Raw genomic sequence first — 17,735 nt, forward strand, 5'->3', positions numbered from 1 at the left:
TGTATCAAGAATAGAATGCCTTGTTCGAAGGGAACCTAGGTATAGCGATGGTGTCCATTACCCGGTTACTTTTCTTTTGGACCTACTACAGCTGTCACCAATGGGCAGGACTGCTGTTTTTAAAATGCTATGGCTGCCCAGGCTGCTGGATTTCTTCGTGATCATCCACTTGGTCCTGGGGAAATACTTCTTTAAGGAACTGCAGGGTCTGTTGACACAACTAATATGGGGCAACGGTAGACCCAGACTAGCTGTTAGCAACTGTATGGGCCTTTAGAGGAGGGTGATTTAGATGCTCCTAAATAAGAGCTGTATTGCCCAACAGCTCAGCTGCAATGGCCTATTTGGTGGCTGACCCATGCTCTGAAGCTGAAACACTCTAGTGTGCTACATGAACAGGGTGAGCGGCCTCTGATACACAGGCTGCTAGGTCCCACGACCGCCCCCCCTCCCCCCTTCAGGGCCTCAGATGGTAAAGTGGCCATACGCACGTCGAGGTGCTAAGTGTGCGGGGGTGCCCGGTTCGCATCCTACGCCCCTAGTTTTCTGCTGTAGAAGAAGTTGGAATGTGCAGGCTTGTGGGTGACATAAGGCATCGGGACTGGGAGGAGGCGGGGATTCGTACGTGGACAGACATGATTTCTGGTGAAGGTCTACGTGCCTTCGAGGAGTTGACATTAGAAAATGGATTAGGCCCAGAACAGTTCCTGTTCTACTCCACCCTCAGGGGCATGATGCAGAAGACATGCGGTTCCAATAGGAAGCTACCATCATTGGGGGCACCTTTGGCTGGGGTGCTTAAAGGGGGGATTGCTCTAGGACCATTACGTACCTGTATGCTGTACTGCAGCAGGATTATGACATGGAGACTGAATCACTGAGGGATTAGTGGAGGACGGCTTTGACAGTTGACATCCCCGACAAGGTGTGGTCTTGTCTTCAATCGGTTAGGCAGGTGGCACGGAATGTGCGGTTCCAGCTTATCCTGTTTCAATACCTGCATCATGCGTACCTGTCCCGGAAGGAGATTGAGCAAATGTATCCAGTGGCGGCTGGTGAGTGCCCTAAGTGTAGGGCAGAGGAGGCAGATTTTGTAAATATATTGTGGTCATGTACAGTGAAATCTCCCATCTTGCAGCAAGTCACACGGTTGGTGGCGGAGATAACGGGATGCTTGTTTCCCCAGATCCACTGCAGTGCTTCCTTCATATTGAATACATTACTAAAAAAAACAAAGGGCCTGATGCGGTTCTAGAATTTAGCATTGTGATACTAGCGAAGACCTGTATAACAATGGTGTGGAAATCATCTATGGCGCCCACAATCAGTAGATGGCATGTTGAAATGGGCAAGTGGGCCATGGCTGAACTGGCAGTACATAGGAGGTAGCGCACCAGGGGGCAGAGGGAGGAGCCGCTACATCGATGGGATACATTCCATGCAAAAGTTAGAGGCATACTCGAATGACCGTCCTCCATGATACTGCAGTGGCCGGATAGGATAGTAAGTAGGAGAGGAGTAACATTTACTGATAATCTGGCTCAATGCCCGCCGTCACTATAGGCTAAGTTGCAGTGCCAGGATACCCTTGGGGTGACAGTTGCGCTATATAAGTTATGCATATATACATATATGCATACTGTGCCAGACCATTTCTTATGTGAAGAGATATATGGAGGGGCAAGAAAAAGCCTATGGGGTAAGAGAAAGTAGTTGGAAAGTGGGGCCAAGTCCAAGATATCATGTCCTGGGCCCCCAGCTGAAACATTCAGCCGAGCCGCTGTTTTGAACTCGGAACATATCTCCAAACCATGTGTAGCTGACTCCAGCTGGTTCATCTGGGGAAGTGTGTAGGAGTGTCATGTCCTCTTTTACTAGTGTATTGGGCCCACTTTTTGATACTCTTGGAAAAAGTGGGGGAAGCATTAGCTAGCCTGAGGGACGCCTTGCTGGTGCATTGTTCAGCAAGCTCACTGCCATCTGATTCTATAGGCAGTACTACTAGTGCAGCTCCACCTGCGAAGTCCAAGGCCCCAGATGGCCCAGCTGACACCTCCCTGGAAAGAGAAGATCTGAGCCAAGACAGGCCTACTATCGAGCCCAGGCTGGGCCCGCAGGATACTCATAGAGTTAGAAGTTAGGTGTGGGCCAAGCCACAGGGCCCCTTGACATTGGTGGCACTCTGCCCCCAGCCCCCTAGGGTGTATGCGTTGCATCTCCCACCCCAGACAACCCCCTTCGTGGTTATATTGAAAAATGTTCCCCCTCTAAGCTATGGTATGCTTGAAGACCAGGACCAACTGATTAACAAGGTGGTTCACTGGACCAATAACAGACTGGGAGGCCCTGATTCATTGCATAGCCAGATTAACCTTGCTAGCAGGGTCCCTTGGGTGGGCAACACTTCCAAGCCTGACGAATCTGATTGTATTGTTATCAATTTCAGTGATATAAAAGTGGCTAAGGACATTTTGACCAAGTTAAGTTTTGCTGGGCCACCAACAACAGCTATTTAGCACTCACACTTGGGTGTTTTTACAAACCTCGGGCATGCTTGTTCACTCCATTGCTGCCTGGGAATCCCGTCTCTACCCTCAACAGGTTTAACCCCATCTCCGAACACTGAGATGCCCTCGGTGAGTCGAGCGCTATAGCAAATGATATTAACATAACATAACATAACATCTCACATCTAGATCAGCGGGAGTCCCTGACATAGCAACCCACCATGACACTTGCTACTTGCCGGTGGAGTGGGGGGCCCGCAAAGACTGCCAGAGGCCCCATGCCTCTTTCGGCAACCGGTGGCAAGTCTACTTCCAATTGGGACGCTGAAGGTGACAAAACCCAGCCAATATTGTTAGCCTTGTGGAATGTCACTGGGTTGGCCAGCAAGTGGGGCAGGCAAGAATGGCTCAAATTAATTGAACCCTATGCAGTCATTTACCTACAGGACAACTGGCTTACGAATCTGTTTTTATGGATGGGTTTACTACCTACTTCACACCAGCCATTGCAGGAGCTATGGGCAGGGCTAAAGGGGGTCGTATTACCTTCACGTCCCTTACATTGCCTGCCCAGGTGACATGATAGTATTGTGGTTCTGTGTACTTCCAGCTGATTGTGCTTCAGTGCCAAACAACCCAAATGCCGTCTTTGATATCTCCAAGATTGATCTAGCATCTCACTGATCAAGGATATTGAAAATTGTACCAGGAGCATACAAGGGGGCTATGTTGTGGTACTACTGGGGGATTTCAATTTTAGACACTGCCAGTTTTCCTCAGACAATGTTTGCGGCCTGATGGATGACACTGGGGACCCTTTTACCCACCTTGCTCATGAGGAAAAACAGCCAATTACTGTTGAATGCCCAGGCTGTCGGCGCAAGACGCCTCTAATTTCCCATAGCGAATAGTTGCCAAATAAAGAGACAGGCGCTGGAAGCTGGAAGGCAAGAACAGGTTTTATTTCTCATAAGGAGAGGCTGTCATTTCGGACACGCACACAGAATGTCTTCGGGAGGTGCTCTGCACGCATCCTTGCGGCCTGGCCTTTTATACTCAGGTTTATAGCTTTATTACATGAAACACATTCTTGTCAACACTTTGATGTACGGAAAGACATCCTCGGAATCTCCACTTCAAGCCCGTTCCCACACATATTACAGTAGAAGTCCCCACCCCGGTCACAGTAGGTGATGACTATTCCACAGCAGGATACTCTGTCGATTCCCGGAATGGGTGTATCTGATCGGATCGCACAGGGTGGGGGGCCTTGATTAGTCGGAGATCCTTTGAATCGGGGCAGCTGCTTACTGTAAGGGGGCCAATAAATGGCAACTGCAGGGCCAGGTGGTGGCCTGGGAGCGGGGCAGGGCAGAGGAAGGGGGTTCATCAAAGGACGGGGAGGTGTTGGCCGGGGGCGAAATGCGCTTCCGAGGTAGAGTCGCGCTGGGAGGGGGGTTTATGGTCCATGTATGAGAGAACTGGGGTGGTCAGAGAGTGCGGTGGGTGTTCGCTGCGCCAGGGGAACGCGCTGGTGATCGGCGAGGGGCAGAGAGGCCATGGTGCTTTCAAAATGGCTGCTGCTTACTAGAGCGTACTGGCCTGAGAGGGGACAAGGTGGCGCCGATAATGTTGACATCACAAACCAGATTTTAACAGTCCTCCCTTTTCAACATATCTAGCCAGCTTGTCTAGCCGACATCTACCTTCATCAAATTCTTAACCTTGACATCGTATAATGCTTTCATGCGTTCTCTTTTCAAAGTCCAGAGTCTTAGGACAGATAGAAATAATTCTGCTATCAATGCTGACAGAATCGTACATAATTACATGTAGTCGATGTGATAGGCGAGGAGGCAGCGCATACAAAATTACATTAGCTGCGCCATACGTTAGACCCAGAGATATGAGGAGGGAAGCTCGTTTGAACACAAACATGATGTCATAAAAATGTTCTGGCAGAATAAGGGCTATTACGTACATTACTTAAGGTCTAGACTCCATGGGGATCAAACTAGACAGCATATTCATGTGCATGACTGGCGTTATACAATCGTCATTATACAGAGTTAACGTTTTCTTAACTATCAGTGTACAGTTGAAAGTGACCGATGTAATGTCTCGAAACCTCGATTGGGTGATAGTAAATACAGAGTGGTTGGGAGAGGAATTCAACTCAATACAAGTTACAGTCCAAGGGGGGGTAATGTTCAAAAAAGGAGTTCTTCTTTCCAGTGTCCTATTACAGCGAGCCATCACTGGTAGGCTCTCATTGTTCTTCTTCTTTCGTTGGCACTGTTGAGCACCGGCGGTGGAGCTATGCGTCCAGCTCTAATCCAAATTTTCACGTTGCAGGGTGTGACCATTCTTTGCTCTCGGACCACAGTCCTGTTTGTCCTGTTCCCTAACTAATCTATCATAGGCACCTTTAGGCGGGGTACCCGCATTCCGTTCTTCTTTCGTGACAAACCCTATTCTATCTTTGTGATGAGTTTCTTTGTCAAGTCACGTTCAAAATTCCATATGAAAAAAGGGGGGATGGGGGCGTGCTTTGGGAGGCCGAGGGAAGAGAGCATGGTGTGGGATCAGATCTGAAATGGACCAAGGAGAGCAGAAATTTCAAGCAAGTGGGCCCATCAATCGGGCTCAACGGGCTGGGACTTCCGGCACGAGCTGATCAACAAGCAGGGGCTTCTGGACAGCCCTCCCTTCCATCACTTTCCATGTTGAGAATGGTGCCTCGTCCCGCATCTCTTTTGCTCCGTGGCTCCCCCTTGGTCGAGGTCATAGATGTTCCATGATCTGCAGCCAGGCTGTGCGTCACGTCCGACCCCTCTCCTCCGACGACCGCATGTTATCTTTGAATAAGTACAGAAAACAATTCTTAGAGAACTGGCAGGGGAAGACGTTTACACACTTCATTCTCTCTCCCAACCCCAAGTAGCCGGGGAAACGTTTATCAGTCACGCTAGGGTGGATGTCTATTAACTCTTACCTTTGGGGTATGCTGCTAACTCATAAATCATTGCTGTGGTGCAGGTTTGCAAGTATTCCTACAAATTTCCATCATCAGGTCTGTTAGGTTGTTGATTCCTGTTACCTTACAAAACGTGGCAAGAAGTCTGATATCTATCAACTACATGGTCCATCAAATTCAAACCGGCTCCTCCGGTAGAGACTCGTCTTTCTAACACAAGTTCTGTTGTCTCCAGGGTCTGCTAATTTTATGAGAAAGTGTGAGGTGCTACTATCATGGGCTTATAGGTACCTTTTTCGGGGAGGAACACACGTTAAACATTTTCCTTTTTGGAGACAACGGCTAACCTTTATCAGTTTTAGTCGATTTATCTTTAAAAACAAGGTCATCAGCTATATTTCTTAAAATTTCCTAGGACGGCTAGTACAGAACCGGGACTATTCTGGAAGAACGGGGACATTTTAGACACCCTACTTTTGTGCAATGGGCGGGGTGATCTGAACGATGAAGGTGGTGTTATTAAAGCACTAAAACAAAAAGCCACTGACATATAGCTCCCTTTTAAGGGCCAGATTAGGGGACATCAGTCGTCTTACCTGTCCTTTCTTTCTCAGCCAATTAAGTTCCGTCATTTTACAGAAAGGAGAGGTAGTAATATGGCAAAATACGATCGTTTTGTTTCTGTCAATTTGTTCCAACACTGTCGTGTTTAGGCCAATTATACATGTACCGGGGAGGTACAGTGTCGTCATTTATTCAAAAGAGAGCAAGGGAGCCCTCAGTGAGAGAGAGAGAGACGTGTGCATCAAGTAGGCTATTCGGTACACCTACGACATAAAGGGAGAGAGAGAGAGAGAGAGAGAGAGAGATAAACGTGTACAATAATCGGCTACTTGGTGCACACACAACATAGAACAGCACGGGTCAGTTTTACGTATAAAAACACAAGCTGAGGGAAGACATAAATTCAACGTTTACGCACACACAAATACCGGATAGGGTGTTACAGTACATATATCAAGTGCGAAAACCTAAGACGAAGACACAGAGCTATTTTGGGCAAAGGGACCTCTCCTCTTTCCTTCTTTTTCTATGCGTGTTGCGCATTCTCAGTATTTTACTTAATTCATTTGGGGGTCGGGCTTTTTACTCTCCTTCCCATAGTAGACAATTTGTTGGAGGCCTCATTTCAAAAGTACTTATTCCCTTTTAATCGATCGGACACTAATCCAGCCATGCTTATACTCACGGTGGAGTCTTCCAACCTCTTGGGCAAGCGATGATCCAAGCTGAAGTAAAGGAGGGGTGTCAGCCGGACGTACAATGGTGCAATTCTTATTTTCTATGTGGATGGAAGAAGAAGTGGTGAATCTAAAACATGCCAATATCCCTATCTTCTGGGCTGAGGGGGGGTTTCAGGTGAACCCCAACCCGGGGCACTCTTAACTTCTTTCATTCAGTCAGCACATTAATTGATTCACTGGTGCACATTATTTTGGTTGCATATTTGGGATATCGGTTGGAGTCGGGTTCGTTGTACTGCAATGACCCTTCAAGTTTCTGATATGGGCCACCCTCCTATTTACTAACTCCCGGGAGAGGGAGAGTCGTTTCTTAAGTGAGGAGGTACCGTATTCGGGCCTATTTTCCCATCCCGTTGACCGTTCGATCAACACTTCCGTCATACAAAAACGTTCTCTTCATCGACCCAGACACATGTAATACATACACATTCATACCGTACAATCAGGGCGCACACGCACAGTCATACCATACAATTCTTCATGCTTCCAGGGATAGTCTCTGCACACCACGCACCATCTCACAGCACTAGTCTATATCTTTCCCCATGTGGAACACGGTGCGGTCCATGTCCACTCCATTCTTCAGTCGAAACTCCGATGTAACCTAAAGAAAAGGAAAAGAGGGGGAGGGGGCAGTATTCAAAGCACATCAGCGCGCATAAACACGAAAATGTCCTACTTACCACGTACTTTACCTATCTCTCTGGGATGCAGTTCCCGGCATTTCGGCATTGAAGCCCAGAGGAACTGGTAGTGCGGCCAAGATAACCAATGATAGGCCGTTTATTACCTGCATCCGGGAAATTTGCAACTGTAGTGTAATTAGACATTCCTGGTTCGAAAAAAAGGGGCGCTTTTGACCCACGAGGGGGCTGCTAAGAAAAAGGTTCGATCTACTGTCCTATTCATTGTAATATTTAAATATCAGGATCCTTACCGATTGTTTATGCTGCAGGGATGTAGGATACAACAGATCTTGACTAGTCTTTTCGCATTATTTTCTGCGTACTATATCTTTCTACCTTTTATAATCAAAAATCTTTCATTCTACTTGCCCCTAAATTCGAATCTCTCCTTCGTGTATTTGTTTCTCAATTAGTCGTACATCATGGGACAAAATACCATACCTTATATTCGGCAAATAGTTCAAGCTAAAGCCAACCATTTTTTTTTTAACAACTCTGAAAAAAGACAGGCACGATGGATAAGAAATCTCGTTCAATCCTAAATTCGGACAAGGGGTCTGCATTATCTGTCCTTTACTATTTGGGAATAACAGCCATTATTCAAAACCTTACCAATCTAGGCGATTGTTATGATGCTGCTTGTTCCATAATTTAATTTTTTTTTTTTAAACCTTTATTGTGAAAATGTCAGCATACAAATACGGGCCTACAACCATATAGGCCGGCCACGGTGCAGACTGGAAGCGCATAAGGTAAGGAGAGATTACACTGTAGTATAAAAATACGTAACGGGCGAGTCATTTAATTGCGAGAAACTAAATGTGACCAACAGTTGTAGGATCCGTGAAGGTTAATTTCATAATTGAAAGTATAACAGGATCAGCTGCAATAGAGTCGTCCAGATACACATCGTTGGCGAGTATCATGAGTAACACCACTTTGAAGCTACGATAACACAATAATCATTAATGGAAGGCCAACATCAATAGGGTTGTCCGCATGTCCAGTCAGTACCCTTCCCCCCCGCCCACCATGTGCAAAAAGGACCGTATACATATCCCATAACATCAAGGCTAAGTAACTGGAACGTCATAAGGAGTTGCAAGTCCCGCCTACATCGGCGCCATTTTGGGGCGAGGCCGGGCGGGTCCAGAGTACAGTCCAAATGTTTCCAATGACTAGCGCCTGGACCAGAACCCCTTTCGGCAGTTAAAAAAAATGTCATTAACGCCAACAGAAAGGACAGGCAGCATGAACCGTGACTCAAAGGTGGGGAAAGCAAAATCTTCCCTACCGGGTCACGCTGAGGTTCCACCGGAACTGATCGAGTTGGTAGTCTACAGTGTTCCTGGTAATTCAGACAGAAGCTGGCGTCAGCATGAGAGCACCACCATCTCGCAGCAACGCCGCGGTCATTCCGGAGAGCGGGACAGCAGGCGTATCCCTCCGCCGATGACTGAATCAGCCTCTCTCACGGCACCAAATGGGGATAAGGCGGCGGTCGCCCGGGGCAAAGGCAAGTCAATGGGGGATGATCGAGCAATAGTGGCGGTTGCCTCCACCGGAAGTCCGCGGGATTCGAGGGCCAATGACTCCCGTAGAATCTGCAAAGCTGAGAGAACGTCTTCAAGAGTGGGGCCCATGCCCGAGCAGGCAAGTTTCCGAGTTCCAAGGTAGCCCAGAGCCATCCTAGTGGACCAGGCCCAAATCCGAGGAGCCGGCCGCCATTTTGAGAGTCCCGCGGCAGCGGCCCTCCACCACGGCCACCAGAGTGGGTCCCCCGGCCAGCCAACTGCGGGGGCCCACTTGAGTGGAACGCTAGTGGCAACTTGGTGCAGGAGAGGGACCTCCACCTGGGGGGTCGTCCGCGCCGCTTCTCCGCTGGGCGCCCCACGCCATCTCCTGGCGCAGGTATATGAAATGGCCGGACCGGGCAACAAAGGGGGGAGCCAACATCAAGGCATCCCCCGCACACCTTGCTGGACACCACCTCTGGGCCATCCGGGGTCGGGCCTCGGCGCGTTGTGTTGCCTCCGGCCTATTCGCACAACGGTCCTCCACCTCAGGCCACCACTGACGCCACCTCGCGGGCTGATGGATTTTGTAGGCTTTTTATAGCCCAAAGCCAAATAAAAGTAGCCCAAAGCAGCCCAATGTTGCTACTCTAAGGAAGGAGGGACAGCGTCAAGCAGACGGTGAATGCATTGGGATGGATGTTGCAGCAGGCTGCCATGTAAATAGTTGTTTAAAAAAGGGTTTTAACATGTTTACTTTGTTGGAGTGTTGTATATATTTATAATTTATTAAAGCGTTTTAACATACTACTTTGTTGGAGTGTTGTATATATTTATAATCTGGCAACGAGCACAAAAATGTTACTGCGTAACCAGGAAAAATATAGCCCAATTGTGCCTGATCTAGCCCAATCTGGCAACACTGATGGTGGGTATCAGCAGACTTTCATTTGTATAGGGTTTGTCGTTATTGGGCGGGGTGGGCGGCGAAGCCGAGCTACCTTGCTGTCATCACGGTGTCAAACTCGGTTCTTCCCACTAGTTTCATATTTCTCGTGAAGGGCTGTTCCTAGTGTTTCTATTTTAGCGGGGTCAAAAGGATCCCATTAGTGGCCTACTGATTTTGCTCGATTCCTTTTGTTTTCCTTAGCGATTTTTATGCCATAGTTTGCTAGGAAGGTACAGCGGATAATCCGTATTTTATATATATGTCCTCCGGTGGAGCCGGATGATCTACCTCTAATAAATGGTCCGGGTAGAACCAATTACCAATCAGTGGGGAGAAGATAGGCATAACGGGTTACAACGGGAGACAAAAGTCTGCACTACCTATCTTTTCACTGCTTGCAAAGACTAGACAGAATATCTCTATTCCACGTTATTTGTAAGCAGAGAATACCTCCAAAGAACCAATATCGAACAACCAATATTCGGACAATCAAACAATCAATGGCGAGAAAGAAATAGGCACGACGGGTTACAACGGGAGACAAAAGTCTGCGTTACCTACCCTTCACTATCTGCAAAGGAGGATAGAATACTTTTATTCTTCCCCGTTTGTAGACAGAGAATTCTCGAGAGAACAATCCTCGAACAAACAATGTTCGGGCAAACAATCAATCAGTGGGGGAGAAAAAAATAGGCACGACGGGTTACAACGGGGGACAAAAGTCCGCGTTACCTACCCTTCACTATCTGCAAAGGGAGAGAGAATATTTCTATTCTTCCCCGTTTGCAGACAGCGAATGTCTCCAAGAGCAACCAATGTATCAAGTAGCAACCAAGGCTAAATGAACCAATCAACGAATAATACTAGTATTTCCAAACAATTCCAATACAATCAATCAAATAATCAATCAGATGGATAAAACCACCCTACCAATCAGACGTATAAACGTCCTACTTAACCTTACCCGGACCACGTGGACAGTTCTTCGCCTTCCCCTTCCAGCGCCCGATCGTCCTCTTACTCCAGTTTTACCGCAGCACTCCTGTGGGATCCCAGTCAGGACAGCAGGTCACTCGAGAGAGGTCCGTTCAGAATCGGTGAAGTTCACTCGATTGGCAGCCAGACGAGGGTCCTCTCAAGGCAGGTATACTCCAATCGTTTAGATGTTCACCCCGTCGTCAGGACCTCTCTTACTGAACCCACATGTCGCCGATGGGCCCCGCGTTGGAACGCCAATTGAGGAGAATCAGCCAATTACTGTCGAATGCCCAGGCTGTCGGCGCAAGACGCCTCTAATTTCCCATAGCGAATAGTTACCAAATAAAGAGACAGACGCTGGAAGCTGGAAGGCAAGAACAGGTTTTATTTCTTATGAGGAGAGCCTGTCATTTCGGACACGCACACAGAATGTCTTCGGGAGGTGCTCTGCACGCATCCTTGCGGCCTGGCCTTTTATACTCAGGTTTATAGCTTTATTACATGAAACACATTCTTGTCAACACTTTGATGTACGGAAAGACATCCTCGGAATCCCCACTTCAAGCCCGTTCCCACACATATTTACAGTAGAAGTCCCCACCCCGGTCACAGTAGGTGATGACTATTCCACAGCAGGATACTCTGTCGATTCCCGGAATGGGTGTATCTGATCGGATCGCACGGGGTGGGGGGGCCTTGATTAGTCGGAGATCCTTTGAATCGGGGCAGCTGCTTACTGTAAGGGGGCCAATAAATGGCAACTGCAGGGCCAGGTGGTGGCCTGGGAGCGGGGCAGGGCAGAGGAAGGGGGTTCATCAAAGGATGGGGAGGTGTTGGCCGGGGACGAAATGCGCTTCCGAGGTAGAGTCGCGCGGGGAGGGGGGTTTATGGTCCATGTATGAGAGAGCGGGGGTGGTCAGAGAGTGCGGTGGGAGTTCGCTGCGCCAAGGGAACGCGCTGGTGATCGGCGAGGGGCAGAGAGGCCATGGTGCTTTCAAAATGGCTGCTGCTTACTAGAGCGTACGGGCCTGAGAGGGGCCAAGCTGGTGCCGATAATGTTGACATTGCAAACCAGATTTTAACACTCACTGCCCCTTGGGGGACGAATTTAATATATTATTGGCTTTAATTTAATCTGATTTTCTCCTACAACTCCTTCAGTCCTGTACCGGTCACTAACCCACCTAAATCGGGAGCGTTATTTCGAGCCACATTGATTTAATTCTTTTTTCACATGCATTGAGGGATTGGGTGCTGGATTATAGTATTGCGGACTCGCCACATAGTGACCATAGACTCCTGGTTCTCTCACTGCATGCTTCCCTCTTTGCCAAAATGTCTGTTGTGAATCAGCTTCTCCCTTTATCATTCTCTAGGAACAAGGGTGTGATTAAGCGTTTGTCAAAAATGGATCAAACTACCTTTTTAGCACAGTTGGTGGCCTCCTCACTCCCCTACTTATTGAAATGCCTAATTGATGATTATAAGCAGGGCTATGGCAGTGAGCTTCACAATAGCTTTGCCAGGATCTATGGTGCAGCTTATGACTTGTTTCTGGTCCCAATTAAATCAGGTAGCAGGCCGCCCGCTAAGGGGTTTGACTCAATTTGTACCAAGGCACATAATCAGTTTTGCTACTGTAAAGGAGAGACCCAGAGATCATGATGTGGTTGTAAGCTGTAGGACCCTGTATCAAAAAATTCTTAGAGTGAGGAAGAACTCTATCAGAGAAGAAGCCTATTCCTCCCTACTGTATGCAAGTGAGGTAGGAGACAGCAAAGCATTCTGGGCAACAGTAAATCGCAATTATTTTTAAAAAAGTTAAAGACACTGGTATTGATACTGTGATTCCCCCTGGCATTTGGGTCACCCATTTGACGAAGCTCTATTCCTGACCCTGATATGGAGAATATTTCCTCTCCAGACCACACCACTATCAGCCCACACTGGTCGCTCTCAGGCTCTCCTACACCCTCAAGCCCCTGAAGAAATGTCCCACTCCCCCAGAGGTCGAATTGAACAAGGTTCTGCTTGCAGTAGGCAACTACCCGTTTATGCAAGCCCCTGGTCCCGATGGGATCCCTTAGGATATGTGTAAAGCCAATACTCCACTGGGGGCCCCACTCCTGACCAACGTTCTCAAGGTTGCCCAAGCTATTGACCCACCCAAGAGTTGGTCTCATGAGTTGGTCTCATGGGAGAGTACAAGCTTGAGGAGACTGCGGGCGCTAAGTCGGACTTTGTCAGACGAGATACCCTCACATGCGATCTGCTAAATGTTAGATCTTTGTCCAAACATTACTTGGAGACTCAATTGTTATTGGAAACCCATAACTTGGATGCATTATTTATGAAGGAGACATGGACACACCCTGGCTCAGATTTTAGCCAGGGCTGGCATGCCTGCCGGGATATAAAGTATTTCATAAACTGCAAACCAGTGGTAGGGGTCGTGGAGTAGGGATTATTTTTAATGAGAAATGGGACTTTGCCCCAATGTATATCGATGAGACAGAGGGCATTGAACTATTAGGATTTTCACTAAGGGACATGTGCTGACTAGCATAGTTTGCTATAAACCTCCTGGGGCTGTTAGTTTCCAACAAGAGCAGGCGCTGATTGAGGTCCTTAGCAATATTGCGATTGCACACTCCAGACTGCTTATTGTGGGAGATTTTAACTAGTGGTTAAATGGAACCTTGGGCTCAGGGTACAATAATCTCCTCCAATCCTGTGAATGCCTAAACTTACAACAATGGGTCACTGAGTCAAACACAAGGGAGGACATATTTTAAATTTAATCTTCTCCGAAAAACAGGTCATAGGAACAGTGGACATTCTGCCAGTGGGTTGGGCCGATCACCACCTGATCAAATTCCGGGTACACAACCTGAGGATGAGCATCCTGGTCACTAGTGAGGTGAGGAATTTTGTAAGCAGGGACTGAAAGATGCTCCTGAAAAAGGCAAGAATATCCCCTGTATTCATCCTTAATGGGTGCTTTGATGTAGACAAGCAGGTGGAAGAAAACTATGCGGCTTTCTGTGTACAGATAACTTCTAGGCTGGACCCGATTGCCCTTTTAAAAAAATCATTAATGGAGGAGCCAAGCGGGCATCCGAAATGGCCGCATAATCGCTCGGCTCCGCTAGCCCTTTCGCCCCACACGATTATCCTGGCGCATATCCTGAGCCACGAAGGCGTCTTCAGATAGGAGGAGGAGAACGGTCACTTACCATCTGCTTCTGAGGCTCCAACTTGCGGCGGACCCGGAGGACTGTCCCTGATTGCTCTGAGGCCCCAGTGGTGTTGAGACCGGGGCGTTGCCTTGGGCGGGCCGCCGGCCGCGACTGCAACAACAACGGCTGCTGGTGGCGGTGAGGAGTCGGTCGGAGCGTGCCGTTGACTTGAAGGGCCCAGATGGCAGTGATGGCCCGGCCCACTTGGCGGTGAGCCTTGAGGGGCCGCTTGGCGACGCAGGGTCGGTGGGGGCGCATGCCTTCTGGCCCCCTTCCCAATCTCTTTGCCCGGGCATAACCAAGGATTGCCCCAGATATAGGCGGGCGGCTCCGGGGGAGCGGCAGGGATTTTGTTAAGCCTTTTGGTGACTCTCCCCCAGGGAGCCCGCCTCACGATTTTGGGCCCCGATTGTGCATCCTGTAGCGCCCTTGCTCGGGGCCTGGTCCCTGTGGCGAGGTGAAGTAGACAGGGGCCGCCCGAACTAAGATGGCGGCTGGCGTCCTCCTCTACGGACCAGGTCCGGGTCGGACGGCATCCTCACGGAAGGGGTCGGGATGCTGGTGGCGTACACTGGAGCCCACATCCAAGGACGTATTGGCTGCCCTAACGATTTTGCACAAGACCCTGATTGATAACGCTCGGGACCTGGGTGGAAGAATGGCCGCCATTGTTGTCTCGCCATCCCTAATGGCCACGGATCGATCTCAACGGAGTACCGACGTGCCCGTGACTGTGCTCACGGGGGGATCCCCGGCTCCGCCTGGTTACCGGGAGCCACCGGAGGACCCGGTGCCTGTGACTGCTCTGCCCGACATGGTTGTACATGTGAGTGTTGCTTCGGGGCACATGTTCAATTGGCGGCTGAGGACACAACACTGTTTTCCCTATTGGGATGCCCCGGCGCTGTCGTGGCGTTTGCCGGACTGTGTGACTCTCCTTACTTGGATGGTACTATTGTGTGTGGACTTCAAGAAGCTTCCGGGGTCGCCATCAGCACTACCGGATTTCCGCTGCGTGTACTCGGTTGGGTTCGGGATGCTGTACTTTTCTGAGGCTACACTCTGGCCAGACCCGCCCGGTTCGTTTGGACCCCCCAAGCTGCTCTGCAAACTGATTGACAAGTGGACACCTGGAGGTTCCTTTGCTAGACAAGGCCAGGGATGATATAGTCTAGAGTCTAGTGGCCTTATTGTTGTCTGACGGTGCTCTGGGTATATTTGACCGGAATTCCATTGCTGTTGTGGCAGATGCTTGATGTTCTCCATTGATATTTTACCTTGCTTTTGAGATTTTCCTGTGTGTAGGGGTGAAGGGCGGGATCGGGCGGCGGAATCGAGGGCCCTCCTCCGCTTATACTTTCTCTTTTTCTTTCTCTCTTTTCTATATTTCGGGTCTCTTATAGGGCGACAGGCACGCGGCTGGGGGGGGGGGGTGGGCCATGGCCTTCTGCGGGTGTACAGGGTGGGGGGATGATGTTTGTTCGATATTTGTTTCTATGGCCCTTTAGTCTTTTTTCTCTTTTAAGTGTCGTCGTCATTCACGACTCCTGCAGTATGTTTTGTCTCGAGGGGTGGGGTTTGGACTTGCTTTGTACCGGGTTTGTGCCTGCATCTCTCCTGATTTGTGTATCTTACCCCAGATGCTTCATTCCTATCTCTACTATTTGTGGATATCCTGATTTACGCATAGTATTGTAGGATCATACATGGCTGTACGGCACTCTTTTTCAGTTCTTCTTTTTGAAAATGAACCTTTCAAATCCTGACTTCAACCCTGCACGCTTTACTGCAAGTTATGTATTTGCACCTCTGTGACCCTGGTTTTCGAGCTGCTATAATCTCTCGCATTGCTTGCTGTACTCCTTCTCTGATTAGCAGCCGGCCGGGAAGGTTGTAGGCCCATACTTGTAACTGCTTGCTATACTAATAAAGGTTCCCCCAAAAAAAAAAATCATTCAAAAGTAGGTAGACCCTCGGCCCCATGGTTTAAATAGAAATTAAAAAATATGAAACAGGGATCTAAGCAGGAAGAGCGGAAATGGAGAAAGGTTCACGCAGACGAGGATAAAACCGTCTGGAAGGCAGGCATTATTAACTACAAAAAAGCCATTTTTATAGGGAAGGCAGAGTACTTCGCTGATACCATTTTGAAAGCTCCCAATAGCACAAGAAGTATTTTTAAAATAATTAATGATATGGTCGTTAGAATGTGGTCAAAAAGCCGGACCTCGTTCAATAGGGCAGTGCTTATTGACTGCCTGAAACTTGACCTATGTCTAACTATCCCCTGGATAAGGTACATTTATAATGCCTGCCTAATACTGGGACGGGAAGACTTGTTTACTTCTCCCGACAGCGTGACTGCTACCTCCCCCACCTCTTTGAAGAATTCTCTTCCAGCTGGCTGCCTGGAAGAGAGAATGTGGAGAGTGGTTTACAAGCCAACTGTTCCGGCACGCATGGGGATCCGCACGAACACCAGCATTAACCCTTATCCAACATGCTTGTGTAACCAGCCTCACAGATTTTTGCTGGTTCTATTTAGACTTTGCACAGTGCACTTTTTGGCCGTCTTCCCTCAACAGCGTCCTTATTTCCATAACTTACCTGTTTATCGCTGAGATGATCACTCAGCACAAAGTACGTTACACTTTATGTTCTTTTGCATATTTTACTCCTTGCTGAGAAAACGCTATTTTTGCCTCTTTTATTCGATTTTGTAGAGCAGCTTTTATTTATTTACAATCTCTCCCTACTGTCAACATTCAATGTGCCATGTAAATGTAAAAAATTTAAATTGATACTTGTATAGCGCACTACTCACCCGCAAGGGTCTCAAGGCGCTTGTACGAATACCGCTGTGGAACCCATCCTGGCTTTCCCTGTGAGGCGTCCACTCCTGGGCACCCCCAAGATGGAGGCCAGGCATCCTTAGCGTTGTGGTGGCCGTTGTGGAGATTAAGCAAGTTATTGCTCAGAGTTGCAGAGTGGGACTCCATTATTGGAATAGGCACCGAGGCGAGAATTATCAGGTCCGTGGAATTTTGAGCCCAAGACCCACCGAGGCAGGGAATTGAACCCTGGTCCCGGGCTAGACCTCTGCATCAGGGTCTGCCGCTCTAATCATTGAGCCACACTTCTCCACATGAAGCACAGGGCTACGGTGATCATGCAACAAGTGATGCACATCCATTCTCTGTATGGATTTTTTTATGTTTATTTATAAACCAGCATTTTAATGATTTTAAAGATCATGCTGATTATCATATGTGGTCTAGGGATCCATTGATGTATGTATTCATGTTTCTTTTACACTTTTATGGTCTCGGTAGGTCTGGGTAGACGTGACATGGAGGGGCGGCTTTGGTGATCTGGGGTTATAAGGGGTACCCACCTCCTGTGGCAGATGTGGGGATATACTGGTATCAGATTGCAACATCAGGGAGGAAACGGGGGCTGCGTGGGGGGCAAAATGGAGGAGTAGGGCTAAAGACACACACGTTTGATTATGGTTGTTGATCTTGTTTGATGTTTATTGCACTGTGCATATTAAGATATGAAGCTGTAACTAACCTCCCTCC

Source organism: Lissotriton vulgaris, chromosome 2_2, assembly GCF_964263255.1.
Source record: "Lissotriton vulgaris chromosome 2_2, aLisVul1.2, whole genome shotgun sequence".
Classification (NCBI taxonomy): Eukaryota; Metazoa; Chordata; class Amphibia; order Caudata; family Salamandridae; genus Lissotriton; species Lissotriton vulgaris.